We start from the raw sequence: 14,639 nt of genomic DNA, 5'->3' as shown, positions 1-14,639 counted from the left end.
GCTGATCTTTCGATCGTCGTACCCCGAATTTCCGGTGCAGACTCCTGACCACTTTCGCCATGATCTTGGCCTTTCTGACATTGGGGTTGGGGTAAGGCCCATACTTTCCATCATAGTCGGCCTTCTTCAGGATGTCCACCATCTCCAACATCTCCCCAAAGGACATATTTGAGTCCTTTAATCTCCTTCTGGATCGGGACGTTTCAGGCTCCAGCCTTTCCTCCTCCTCCTCCTCCTCCTCGTTGCTACAATTAGCACGATCCTGCTGTCTATCCGCCATGTGCTCTTCCCCCACTGCGCCGAACGAAAAGGGGTGGGGAATAGACTAGAAAGAACGTCAGGGGCGGGCGGAGTTATACGCATGCGCAGTGTGTATAAATCGTAACGCGCGCGTCTTACGTACGATCTGTGAGCGGAGGAAGGAGCATCGGAGATGCCGATCGTGCTAATGAAGGTAGGATCTAAACTTGGGCCTATACTGCTTCGAAATGCAAGCCTATATTGTAACAAGATTAGGGGAGTTTGGCCTGACATTAGGCTTTGTCTTGTGTTGTGTCTTACAGAGAAAATGGATGGGTTCAACGACCACAATTTCCTGCCCCTGTTCATAGACAAGTACAGGGAGCTGCCCTGTCTGTGGCAGGTGAGACACCCCCACTATAATCACAAACAGAAGAGGCAGGCAGCGCTGGAGAAACTGCTGGAGTTGGTGAAGCCGGTGGTCCCCACAGCAACCATCCCTTATTTGAAAGCTAAAATTGGTGGCCTGAGGAGCACTTATCTTAGGGAGCGCAAGAAGGTCACAGATTCCCAGAGGTCCGGAGCTGCAGCAGATGACGTTTATGTCCCCAGGCTGTGGTACTATGAGAGACTGCGATTTCTGTCAGACCACACTGAAGTCAGGGAATCCCTCTCTACTCTTCCTTCCACGCTTCCTTCCACCCCAGCTGAGGCTTCCGATGTCCAACCTGGGCCTTCCAGCCAGGAAGAAGTGGAGGAGCCCAGCTGGAGTCAGGTATAGCATTCTTCAACAGATTTCTGGGCAATAAAGAAATTATGTTTACTAGATGTTATTATTGATCACTAATTGCTGATTGAAAGTGTTTTACATATCAATAGACAGTAGTGGACACCCAAAATTGGGAAAAGAATGAAAACTGCTGGGCTCAGAAGGATAGTCTGTTATATTTGTTAACATTCAATTTGCAGCAGTCAGGAGGTGAAAATTGTGTGTGATTGATGAATAAAAAACTAAAACTATGTCCCTTTTTCATACACAGGAAGACCTCAGCCAGGAGGAGGCTGTGGAATGTGGCAGTCAGGAGGAGGAGGGGATTAGTGTCAGCCAGGAGGAGGCGGGGATTAGTGGCAGCCAGGAGGAGGCGGGGCTAAGTGGCAGCCAAGAGAAGCCTGGGACAAGTCGCAGCCTGACTGAGTCTCAGGTCCCTCCCCTCCGCCTGCCATATAAATGAGCCAGGAAGGCCACTCCGAGTCCTGTGCAGGATTCAGCGTACAGGCTGATCCAGGAGGCTTCGGCGTCCCTCAGAGCCTTCCCCAGTCCTGAAGAGGCCTTTGCCTGCATGGCTGCCACAAAATTGCAGGGCATGCAGGAGGGTCAACGCAAGATCTCTGAGGACCTGATTTATAAAGTCCTTCATAAGGGGTTGAGTGGGGAACTGACACACAAGACGGATGTCATTGAGACGATCCTCCTCCTCCTCCTCCTCCTGCTGCCACAACTCCACCACCACAGCCAAAGCCTGTAAGGAAGCGTGGAAGGAAGACCAAAGAGTGATGACCCTGGGTTCAGTCTGGTCTGACAGAAGATGCAGTCTCTCGTATGACCACAGCCTGGGGACACAGATGTCATCTGCTGCTTTCCGGATCTCTGGGACTTCTGGACCAGACTGCCCTCCCTTATGATATGGACTCCTCAGGCCACCAATTTTGCTTTTAAATAATTGATGTCTGCCCTGGGGGTCCCAGGCTTCACCCACTTCTGCAGTTTCTCCAGCGTTGCCTCCCTCTTTGTTTAGTTGTGAGCCCTTACTAAAATTTTTTTGGGTAAATTATACTCTCCTGTGTGTGTTTTCATCCAAAAAGGACAGTTTGTTGGTGACGATTCAGGTACATTTCTAAAGTACAATGTGAAATTAACAAGGGACAACAACACCAAACAATCTCCTACAGATTAAATAGAACAACATATTAGTGGTGTTGTGGGAACTTGTCACCAAAAACACACACAAACATTTTCGGGAATACAAATCAAAATCACCAAAAAAAAAAATAAATAAAAAAGAGAAACACAAAAAAAGAATCTACATTAAAGTCCAAAAAAAACAAAAAAATTTGTTGTCAGATGTGAGAAATCAAAATATATTGAGGGAATCCCGATAAATAGTAACGAAATAAGTTTGTGAGAAGTGTGTGTGAATACGAGCAGCAAAACTACTTAATTCTTGTCACATTATAAAGAAGAAGAGAGTGCGCTGTATTAAACCATTTTGAACATTGCAGCGTGACGAAAGTGCTGTATCCATTCCGAACGCTACGTTTACCAGAACGAGCTGTCCCGTGTCGGAATTTCTTCTGAGCATGCGTGGCACTTTGTGCGTCGGAACAGGCCACACACAGTCGGAATTGACGCGATCGGATTTTGTTGTCGGAAAATTTTATCTCCTGCTGTCCAACTTTGTGTGTCGGAAAATCCGATGGAAAATGTCCGATGGCGCCCACACACGGTCGGAATTTCCGACAACACGCTCCGATCGGACATTGTCCATCGGAAAATCCGACTGTGTGTACGGGGCATAACTAAACAAAATTGGTTAAATAAATCGAAATAAAATTAAATGAAACAAGTTTTTTCGTTTTGCACGTGTCTAGCTTCAACCAGCGCATACTATTACCATAAGTGCAGTATATAGATATATACCATTGTAGAAATAATGTAAGTTTTATATAAGAGGAGATTAATAACAGCACATACCTCCAATGTACAAACAGGTATTATCAGGAGAACTGATGGAATTTTACACACATACCCGGGTATATATAGTTATTAACAGAGATACCTCCTGATGAGTGTTGCAGCAAAGTCCAGTTGCATGGGCCCCTGAGGATGATGCAGAGTCTGTGGGTTCTGCAGAGACCTGAAGACAAGATCAGCGGTCATGGGGAGATCCTCCAACTCTATTAAAATGAAAGAAAAAAGACTGGGAACCTGAAAGATGTTTAATTAGTTAGAGGTGACACCCATAGTACGGGCAGGGTGTGTTAGTACAGCATAGGGTCATAACAAAACAAAACTAAAACAACGAATACACACCCAACGGCTACCTCTTAAAGTTTATTAAGAATATGTAAACAGCAAAACAAATGTACAAATTTAAGCCACAATGTCCTATGTCCACTCCAAAGTACCCCTCCTCCCTATTCACCAAAAATGCATACTGGAACCTGTACCAACTCCCTATCTATTGCCTCCCGCTTCCTGAAAATAGTAGAGCCACACCCACTTATCCCCTGGGACCCCTAGTCCTGTGGACCAGCTGACAGAGACCTCCCTAGGGAGCTGAGAGAGTGCGGCTGCAGACCGCTGCCCACCAAGATGGAATCCCTGGTGACTGCGCCTGCAGAAGGTTGCAAAAGTGTCCAGGAAAGTAGGGACTCCAAAGACCACTCAAGACCCCGGGTGGAAGGCACTACACCTTAAAGCCACAGAGGGGGAATGCAGTGCACCCTATCATGCCAGGTTGTCCTGGGGATCAGTCAAGGATGGAATGTTGGCCCCACTGATGATTTTCCTAAACGAAAACAAAATGCACAACAATACCAGTCCTGTGTATCCAGGTAAAGGTGAATGCCTGTAAGACCTGGTTATAGAAGTATATGGCACTATGAGAATTCCATATGTCCAGCAATCTGCTAAGATGGTATGTAAAATGGACCTCACCAAGAGTTAGAAAGTCCCACTGATCACTGCACTGTCATAGGATGTAATGTGGTGAGGGAAAGGCATAAGCATCAATCATATATCTGGGTACAAGCCTTGAACACTGTGAGCATGATGATGTATGTGTATGTGAACACACAGAGCATTTGATCCATCCAGTAGTAGATCACTGAGTCCCATGGGATCTGGGTAATCCGTGAATATTGCCGATATGATCAATCTGCCTGTCCTTTAGTTGCTTACTGTCCCATGTTCTTCCAGCAACTCCTCTATGATGTTGAGATCGCCAGACATCCTTGATTTAAGCAGCCTCATAGCCTGGCAGTAGATACCTTCAGACAACAAGAGCGATGTGTATCCTCAGTGGTGCTGTTTCTAGCAGATATTCTGTGCAGGTGTTAGATAACACCAGTAGGTAATTCAGCAGCAGATATTTCAGGAAGCCATACTTCCATGTGGGGGAGACGGCTAATGTCCAATGGAACACAAGTAGCAGATACAGTCAAAAGGTTGTCAAATGACCATATAGTCCCGTATCACAAGGTTCCAAGGTTCTCCGCCAAATCCGCCAGGTCAGTCAGGCAATGCAGGCACCCAGTACAGCAGGGGGTGGGGGGTCTGTTCCTATGTTGCATCTACATGTTACGTTCCACCCCCGGAACTTTGTCAAGACATCTTAGCTGATTGCTGGACATATGGAATTCTAATAGTGCTATATACTTCTATAACTAGGTCTTACAGGCATTCCCCTTTACCTGGATACATGGGACTGGTATTGTTTGATGCATTTTATTTTCGTTAAGGAAAATCATCGGTGGGGCCAAACATTCCATCCTTGACTGATCCACAGGACAACCTGGCATGATGAGCTGCACTGAATTCGCCCACTGTGGTTTTAAGGTGTAGTGCCTCCCATCCAGGGTCTTGGGCGGTCTTTGGAGCCCCTGCTTTCCTGGACACTTTTGCAACCTTTTGCAGGTGCAGTCACCAGGGGTTCCATCTTGGGGGGCAGCGGTCTGTAGCCACGCTGTCTCAGCTCCCTAGGGAGGTCTCTGTCAGCTGGTCCACAGGACTATGGGTCTCAGGGGATAAGTGGGTGTGGCTCTCCTATTTTCGGGGGGGGGGCAAAAGATGGGGAGTTGGAATAGGGGGTACTTAGGAGTTAACATAGTGGTTAAAATTTGTTGTTTACTTATTCTTAATAAACATTAGGAGGTACAGTGGGGATGGAAATTATTCAGACCCCCTTACATTTTTCACTCTTTGTTATATTGCAGCCATTTGCTAAAATCATTTAAGTTCATTTTTTTCCCTCATTAATGTACACACAGCACCCCATTTTGACAGAAAAACACAGAATTGTTGACATTTTTGCAGATTTATTAAAAAAGAAAAACTGAAATATCACATGGTCCTAAGTATTCAGACCCTTTGCTCAGCATTTAGTAGAAGCACCCTTTTGATCTAATACAGTCATGAGTCTTTTTGGGAAAGATGCAACAAGTTTTTCACACCTGGATTTGGGGATCCTCTGCCATTCCTCCTTGCAGATCCTCTTCAGTTCTGTCAGGTTGGATGGTAAACATTGGTGGACAGCCATTTTTAGGTCTCTCCAGGGATACTCAATTGGGTTTACATCAGGGCTCTGGCTGGGCCATTCAAGAACAGTCACGGAGTCGTTGTGAAGCCACTCCTTCATTATTTTAGCTGTGTGCTTAGGGTCATTGTCTTGTTGGAAGGTAAACCTTTGGCCCAGTCTGAGGTCCTGAGTACTCTGGAGAAAGTTTTTGTCCAGGATATGCCTGTACTTGGCCGCATTCATATTTCCCTCGATTGCAACCAGTCATCCTGTCCCTGCAGCTGAAAAACACCCCCACAGCATGATGCTGCCACCACCATGCTTCACTGTTGGGACTGTATTGGACAGGTGATGAGCAGTGCCTGGTTTTCCCCACACATACCGCTTAGAATTAAGGCCAAAAACTTCTATCTTGGTCTCATCAGACCAGAGAATCTTATTTCTCGCCATCTTGGAGTCCTTCAGGTATTTTTTTTTAGCAAACTCCATGCGGGCTTTCATGTGTCTTGCACTGAGGAGAGGCTTCCGTCGGGCCACTCTGCCATAATGCCCCGACTGGGGGAGGGCTGCAGTGATGGTTGACTTTCTACAACTTTCTCCCATCTCCCGACTGCATCTCTGGAGCTCAGCCACAGTGATCTTTGGGTTTTTCTTTACCTCTCTCACCAAGGCTTTTCTCCCCCGATAGCTCAGTTTGACCGGACGGCCAGCTCTAGGAACGGTTCTGGTCGTCCCAAACGTCCTTCATTTAAGGATCATGGAGGCCACTCTGCTCTTAGGAACTTTAAGTGCAGCAGAAATTTTTTTGTAACCATGGCCAGATCTGTGCCTTGCCACAATTCTGTCTCTGAGCTCTTCAGGCAGTTCCTTTGACCTCATGATTCTCATTTGCTCTGACATGCACTGTGAGCTGTAAGGTCTTATATAAACAGGTGTGTGGCTTTCCTAATCAAGTCCAATCAGTATAATCAAACACAGCTGGACTCAAATGAAGGTGTAGAACCATCTCAAGGATGATCAGAAGAAATGGACAGCACCTGAGTTAAATATATGAGTGTCACAGCAAAGGGTCTGAATACTTAGGACCATGTGATATTTCAGTTTTTCTTTTTTAATAAATCTGCAAAAATGTCAACAATTCTGTGTTTTTCTGTCAATATGGGGTGCTGTGTGTACATTAATGAGGAAAAAAATGAACTTACATGATTTTAGCAAATGGCTGCAATATAACAAAGAGTGAAAAATTTAAGGGGGTCTGAATACTTTCCATCCCCACTGTAGCCTCTGGGTGTGTACTCATATTTTTTTGTTTTGTTTTATTGAGATCCTCCAATTGTTGTCCAACCAGCCTGGAATGGAGCTTCCACTGTGGTGTGGTACTGGAACCTAGAGTCAGCCTATCTACTCTGAGCCTTAATCCCTCCCTAGTAGGTTCTAATCTGACATGCAACCAGAACTCTAGCTACCAGATTTGGCCTTTGGATGCTAAACCTGGCTCCATGCTGGGTATTGAGCCCTAAGCTAAAACTAGCTATAGAATCCCTGACCAGAAGGGGCAGGGTTGACTAAAATATCAGGAGCTGCATATAAACTCTATTGCAATAAACAGGTTTGTCTACTAACATGCATCAAGATGACCATTACATACAGTAGCAAAGACCTAGTTATCTGGCACTGTGCATGTGAGATAATAACAATAGAAATACAGTATGTCTGTCACAAGAATTTAGATACATACTTAAGAAGCAATCGGCAGCTGCAGTTACACTATTAGAACATAGGAATACTTGCATAATTGTTTTTACTTCTGATCTGGGTGAAAACACAGCAGCAGTAGCAGTCCCTATGTGTATAAAGCCATGTGGCTCAGTTCTCTTTCTCTCTTTCTACTTCCTCCTTCTGGGTTTCCAAAGCCCCTCCCTGGGGGCGTGGCTAGCCGGCGCTGAAGATGGCTGCTTGATCTCATAGCTCCACAGTGAGGGAGAACACCGGAGCACACTAGACCCGACAGAACAGTGGGATTAACCCCAAAATGTCCCGCAAACGGATGGGAGAACATGGCCTCAGGAAACTCACCACGTTCATGTTTCCACAGGACAAGGTCAGTGAGTTCCAAAATGTCGCCGGCGGCCTGACGGAGCTGCGAGAGGCTTACACAGACCTCCCAGATGCCATCCAAAGTGAAATGGGCACAGCTCCACTGCCTATATCCCCTACACAAGACCCAGGCTTTGATCCTCTTACCTCCAGCCCAGCTAAGGCTCGGATGCAGATGGATGCACCGCATCTGCAATCTCCTCATGACAGGAGAGAAGCCCAGACCCAGGCCTTCAATCCTTTCCAATCTAACCAGGCCCTACATAACTCTATGGCATCCTTTCCCACCTCTGGCCAGCCAGTCATAGACACTACCATGAAAGAGATGCTCATGTCCCTGCAAACGTCTCTGATGACCGACCTGTCATCCCTGTTTAGCAAAATCTCCACAGACATGCATTCTATGAACAATAGAATCTCTGACATGGAAAGGGGTATGACAGTCTGCTCATCCACTGTTAATGACATCATTGATGCAGTGGAAGACATTAAAGATGAACAAGACTGGGTCCGGGGCAAGCTGGCCGATTTGGAAGACCTCTCAAGACGCAACAATGTCAAATTGCTAGGGGTCCCTGAGTCTGTACCCCCCAGCGACCTCCCTAAATACGCCAAAGATCCTTTTGCAGGAAGATTGCCGTATAAAAATACACCTACTATAGTTCTTGTTATCATTGTTTGCTTTTCCAACCTTTTGACTTGTTGTTTCCCCCCAGCTACCTCCCGCGGCTCTTGTTCCAGTTCCTCTACAACATCACGCCGAACGCCCGGCCAGCAATCTACCTCATGAAAGAGACACCTACTCTCCACACGCCACAAGTAACAAACTGTAAGTGCTTATACTGCCCCTGATTCGCCTCTTCCCCCAACCTCTGGCCATGCTGTGCAACATTGTGTCCCTCAATGCCAAGGGCCTAAACCACCCGGCAAAACGCTATTCCCTTTGGCACACAGCAGTTAAACTGGACTGTGACATCTTCTGTGTCCAGGAGACTCACCTGCTCCTCACGTCAACAGCCCTATGCCACAACAGCAAGTACCCCCAAGTATACCATGCCACCTACAATTCCAAGAAAAGGGGTGTACTCATTGCTATAAAACATGGTCTTGACTTCCAACTACTACAACAAATCTCCGACCCCAATGGACGATATCTCATATTGTCATTCACCCTCAACAAAGTCACTTATACCTTAATGAATCTACGCCCCTAACACTCGTCAGATAAGCTTTCTGGGAAAAGCTCTAACCAAAGCACGAGCAGTTTGTAAGGGCCACTTGATAATCTGCGGAGATTTCAACACGGTTCCTGATATCCACATGGACTCTACTTCTGCAGCGAAACGAAGAGAATTCCCCCTGCGGCAGATGCTCACGTCACACAATGTCTTTGACGTGTGGAGATGCCATCACGGGTCTGAAAAAGACTACACCTATTTCTCCCCCCCCTGCCACAAATCATATTCCAGAATTGATTTGTTCCTCACAGACAAATGGTTACTACAAAACATTGGCGCATCTGTAATCCACACACCGTGATGTGGTCGGACCATGCCCCAATTTCTCTATTAATGACAATGTACCCCAGCGGAATACGTTCCTCTGGTGTGCGAATAATTATATATTGCAAAACCCCATTTACTCCCTAGAAATAGGAAAACACATCCACGAATATTTCGAGTTAAATAAAGGATCAGTGGGGGACCCCGTAACGGTGTGGAACGCGCACAAAGCTGTTCTTAGAGGTAATATAATGAAATTGAGTTCCGTTTGTAAAAGAAAGAGGACGCAGCAAATAGATACCCTTACTTCTCAAATTGCGACTCTTGAATCCCAACATAAGACCAACTCAGACCCGACCATCCAGGCCCAATTACTGACCCTACGACGTGACCTACGCTCGCTACTTCTCCAATACTATGAACTAATTCAGCGCAAGCTTAAAGCCAACACATACTCCACATCCAACAAAGCAGGTAAGAGACTAGCGCAACGCCTCAAGGGACGGAGGATCAAATCCAAAATCCTAATCCTATTTCACTCCCACTCCAACGACAAACTGACTAACCCCCAGGACATTGCGAATGCTTTTAGTACATACTATAGTAACCTGTACAACATAAGACATGACCATACTACCTATCAACCATCCTCTACTGATATTAACGACTTTCTCCACCAAATTAAACTCCCGACTCTGACTGACTCTCAACTTTCCTCCCTTAACGAACCATTTTTGGAACGGGAAATTCTAGACACGATATCATCCTTGCTTTCGGGCAAAGCTCCTGGACCAAATGGTCTAACGAGAGAATACTGTAAAAAATTTTCCAACTACTTACTCCCCCATCTGACGGAATTTTTTAACATTGCTGCCTCCTCTTTAAAGTTTACTGATGAATCACTAAATGCTCTTATAATTACCATCCCGAAACCAGGTAAAGCTCCTACCTCACCTCAAAACTTCCGCCCTATCTCCTTACTAAATCTTGACGTAAAAATGTATGCCAAAACAATTGCCAGACGCCTGATGGGTGTTATGCCTGATCTCATTCACAATGACCAATCCGGATTCATTAAAGGCAGACAAGCCCCTGATGCCACAAGACGGATGATAAACCTAATACACCATATTGAATCTAGTGGAACGCCTTCTCTGCTCCTCTCTTTGGACGCAGAGAAGGCATTCGATAGAGTCCACTGGACCTACCTAAGGGCAGTATTGACTAAGCTTGGCTTCAAAGATCTCATCTATAACGCTATAATGGCCTTGTATTCTGCCCCATCAGCAAAAGTATACTCTGCAGACATGCTTTCACAACCATTCCACATAACGAACGGCAATCGCCAGGGCTGCCCACTGTCCTCACTGATCTTCAACATGCTGATGGAACCACTAGCGGAACACGTCCGTTCAAACCCCCTAATCACAGGCCTCAGGATAGGCAAAATATCACACAAGATCAGTCTCTTTGCCGATGACATCATACTAATACTCACTAACCCGACTTTCTCCCTACCTGAAGCCCAAAAAAGACTGGTTCGGACGTGTGTCTTACTACAAACTTAACGTAACTAAGTCACAGGTCTTGGACATTAAACTAGATGCTACCACTAGAAACTTACTACAAGCCCAATTTCCCTTTGCCTGGGCTGACCATAGCATCTCATATTTGGGAATCCACCTCACTAAATCAGTCAAACACCTATTTACAGCAAACTTCAAACCTCTTCTTACCAAATTAAAGATAGAATCACAAGTCATAACCAAACACAACCTCTCCTGGTCTGGAAGACTCACAGCATTGAAAATGCTCCATCTGCCTCAAATTCTCTACCTGTTTAGAACTCTCCCCATCCCCTTACCTAAGTACTACTTCAAATCGCTACAATATATGCTTAACAAAACCATCTGGCATGGCGCCAAACCTAGATGTGCACACGCGTCACTTAGATACCATAGATCGGCTGGAGGCTCAGGGACAATATACTTCGAAGACTACCACACAGTGGCGATACTGGACCAGCTCACTGAGTGGTTCCAGCCAAACCCTGGCAAGCTCTGGAGCTCAATAGAATACTCAAATCTACTCCGTCTAAATCTAAAATCTTGGGTAATGAGCTCACCCTGGGGTCCAAAACTCATGTCAGCAACACCTCCCACCATGGTGGCGTTGATTGCCGCATGGAAAAAACTAATCCAAAATAACTACGACATACCTAACACCCCTCCCATTCCTATCCCGATTGAATCTTTTCACCACCTCTCACCCGACCTTTATTTGACTCAAAGGCCCAAGAAAGGTATCCATACCATCCAAGATGTTCTCCACAAAGACAGACCTAAACCCTTCACTCTCCTTCAACAAGAGTTTAACTTACCTCACACAGATCTTTTCACATACATGCGCGTCGCGCACTGCCTTAGAGATTCCAACCTTCATGTATACACAGTGCATCCCAAAGCATGGAAACATCTAACGACCTCCAAGCCCAAAAAGAAAGGAATTTCTCTATTTTATAACATCATGCACCACAAGCTGCAATTTACTAAAGAACATCCCCATATACACTGGGAACAAATCCACAAAATGTTCCGCGCTTTGGGAAACCACTCAAAAATTGCACCTTAGATGGTACCTGACCCCCACCAGACTTACTAAATTTAACCCATCTACATGCGACCAATGCTGGCGCTGCAGCTCAGCCAAGGGAGACCTGCCCACGCTTACAGAAGTACTGGAACACAATTTTTCAAATACTTTCAGACGTTCTACACCAAAACCTGCACCCAACACCTGATCTTGCGATTCTAAATCTCAACATTGACTCAATTCTCCCGACTTACAGACATGTAGTGACGCATATTCTGTTAGCCGCGAGACTAAATATTGCGAGACTATGGAAAACTGATAAACCCCCATCTGTAGAACACACTCTCGACACGGTGAATCTCCATTATAGTTTTGAACTAATGATGGCCTCTAGTACAGGCCTCCTGCACAAGGAAAGAGCAAAATGGGAGCCATGGGAGATGTGGTCTGGGGCTGCGACATTTCTTTATTACCCACTAACCTGCCGTTTTCCTTTTTTTCTTGACAAGCAACAAGTTGTTAGAGTTACTACTTAATACTACTAATCTCTATTGTTACTGCTTTCAAACCTGTATACTCTTTCTGATGGAAACTGTCCACACGGAGTGTCACCCCCCCAGGTAACAAAAGAGTTCCCAATGGGGTTCCTGGTAGGAGGCCACTCAAGTAATAACTAACTCCTAATTTTCTCAGTTGAGATTAAGACAGTTCCTTGATTTATGATATTTGAACAACCAGATAATCTTATCATATGTCTATATTTAATTGATCTACTGTTTACCGCTATACAATGTGCACATTGTATTTTTGGTATTAAATGTAAAAATCAATAAAAATCTATTGAGGAAAAAAAAAAGCCCCTCCCTGAGACTGGATATGTTCATACATAATTACACCAGTCAGGAACCACGTAGGTTAGTGGCGTTACACGTGGATGCGGAGCCAGGTGACGTCAGTCCAAGACCCAGTGTTATTGGAACCTTACTTGTGAGCACCGTGTCAGCACTTTTTAAATGCTTTTTGTACATTAATAAAATGTGAGTATTGTACCTCAGGAGTGGCTGAGTAATATGTAACTGTTAGAACATACTACACTATATGTGGACGTTTTCTTTATATATGTATGGCGGAGTGTATGGAGATACAGCCAGCTGAATCTTGCTGATAAGCAAGCATTTTAGCTGGCGGTGGAGCACCTGTGTGGCAGTGGAGCACATAGTTTATTATGCATTTGGATATAAACTGCGGATGATTTGGAAGATTTTTCAGTGAAGAACATAGTTTTTAAGGGTGAAGGGACCTAAACCCTGACACTTGTTTGAACTGTAATACATAGTTTATGAGGGAGTGCTACTTTCACTTTATTGCTGTTTTTCATGTTTTGGATTTTTTTATGTCTGGATCATATAAGGGGTATAAGGGGTTGATGTCATATAAATATGTTTTTGATAAGAGAGATTTTCTATAATCCATGCGTTTTTTTAAGCATTTTTTTAATCTAGGATGGAAAAGGACCTGGGGGTCCTAGTAGATGATAGGCTCAGCAATGGCATGCAATGCCAAGCTGCTGCTAACAAAGCAAACAGAATATTGGCATGCATTAAAAAGGGAATCAACGGGGGCGCATGCGCGAAGGAGCGCATGCGCGAGGCTCGACATGGAAGACGTGTTCCACTAGAGCTCTGTACTCCCCACTGCAATATCGGGACTCTGACGCGCACCTGAGCCGCCCTGCAACCCCGCTGTAATGATTATCACCACTCTGTACATCACAGCTCTTCCCTGGATGGTTTTGACGGGACATCCCGGCATGAACAAACCGAAACCCATCAAGGAAGCAATGGCCCGCGCCTCCTCCAAAATGGCGGCGAGGGCCTTAGCTAAACAGCATGCTGCTTCCCCCGACAGATCAGGGTATGCTGACAGTGATGATGAAGACGGAGCAGATCTTCACATCAGTGGTTCCCCTACCTTGCCACCCTCAGGTATGTCCCAGTCAGACTTCCTCAAACATATGGAAGTTATGCTGCAAAAGGCACTGAAAGCTACTTCGGATCAGATTACTAATAGAATGTCTCGTGAGATTAGGGAGCTGGGTCAACGCACAGCGGACCTCGAGAGGATGCAGAGAACAGCTCCCGCAGATCCAATCTGCGGCGCCTACGCGGTATACCTGAAACAATAGATGATTTGCAATCTTTTTCCACTGCCCTATTTCAAGAACTTTCACCCTCCATACCGATAGAATGTTTAGAATTCGATAGAATTCACAGGCTCTCACCCGCCGTCAAACTGATGGCCCACCTCGGGACATTATTATCAAACTGCACTCCGCACAAAGGAACAGCTGCTTGCTGCCGCCCGTAACAAAGCTACCCTCCTGTTCCAGGGCCATACATACCAACTCTTCTCAGACTTGGCCCCCCTTACAATAGCCAAGCGCCGTGCGATGAAGCCTCAACTTCAAATTCTAATGCTGCACCAGCTGAAATACACATGGCGCTTCCCTTTCGCCCTGCAGTTCTCTTACCAAGGACAGCAACACGCCTGCACATCACCTGAATCCCTTCAACGTCTCCTTGAATCCCTTCATCTGACCGCCCCAGCTCACCAACCAGAGACTATGTTACCTTGCACACCAGCCCGCACTACTGCTCATCCATATGCTGCCACTCCAAAACGGCCCCAACCAGGCCCTTCTTCAATTCGGAAGGGGTCTCCTTCTCGATCACCTCGGGATGGCACTAATGACCCACAACTATATATACCCCGCTGAGAATGCTCATAAATCCTGCTCTTCTGTTTTTTTCTCCTGTACCAACAGCAGACTCTTGATTGAAGTTTTAGAAATTCCACACAACATCTGATGATGTTTCTTCAATCAAGACACAGGGGGAATATTCTGTTGTGG

Source organism: Aquarana catesbeiana, linkage group LG05 (genome assembly GCF_042186555.1).
Source record: "Aquarana catesbeiana isolate 2022-GZ linkage group LG05, ASM4218655v1, whole genome shotgun sequence".
NCBI lineage: Eukaryota > Metazoa > Chordata > Amphibia > Anura > Ranidae > Aquarana > Aquarana catesbeiana.
The sequence above is the reverse complement of the archived record's forward strand: the minus strand, read 5'-3'. Positions refer to the sequence as shown.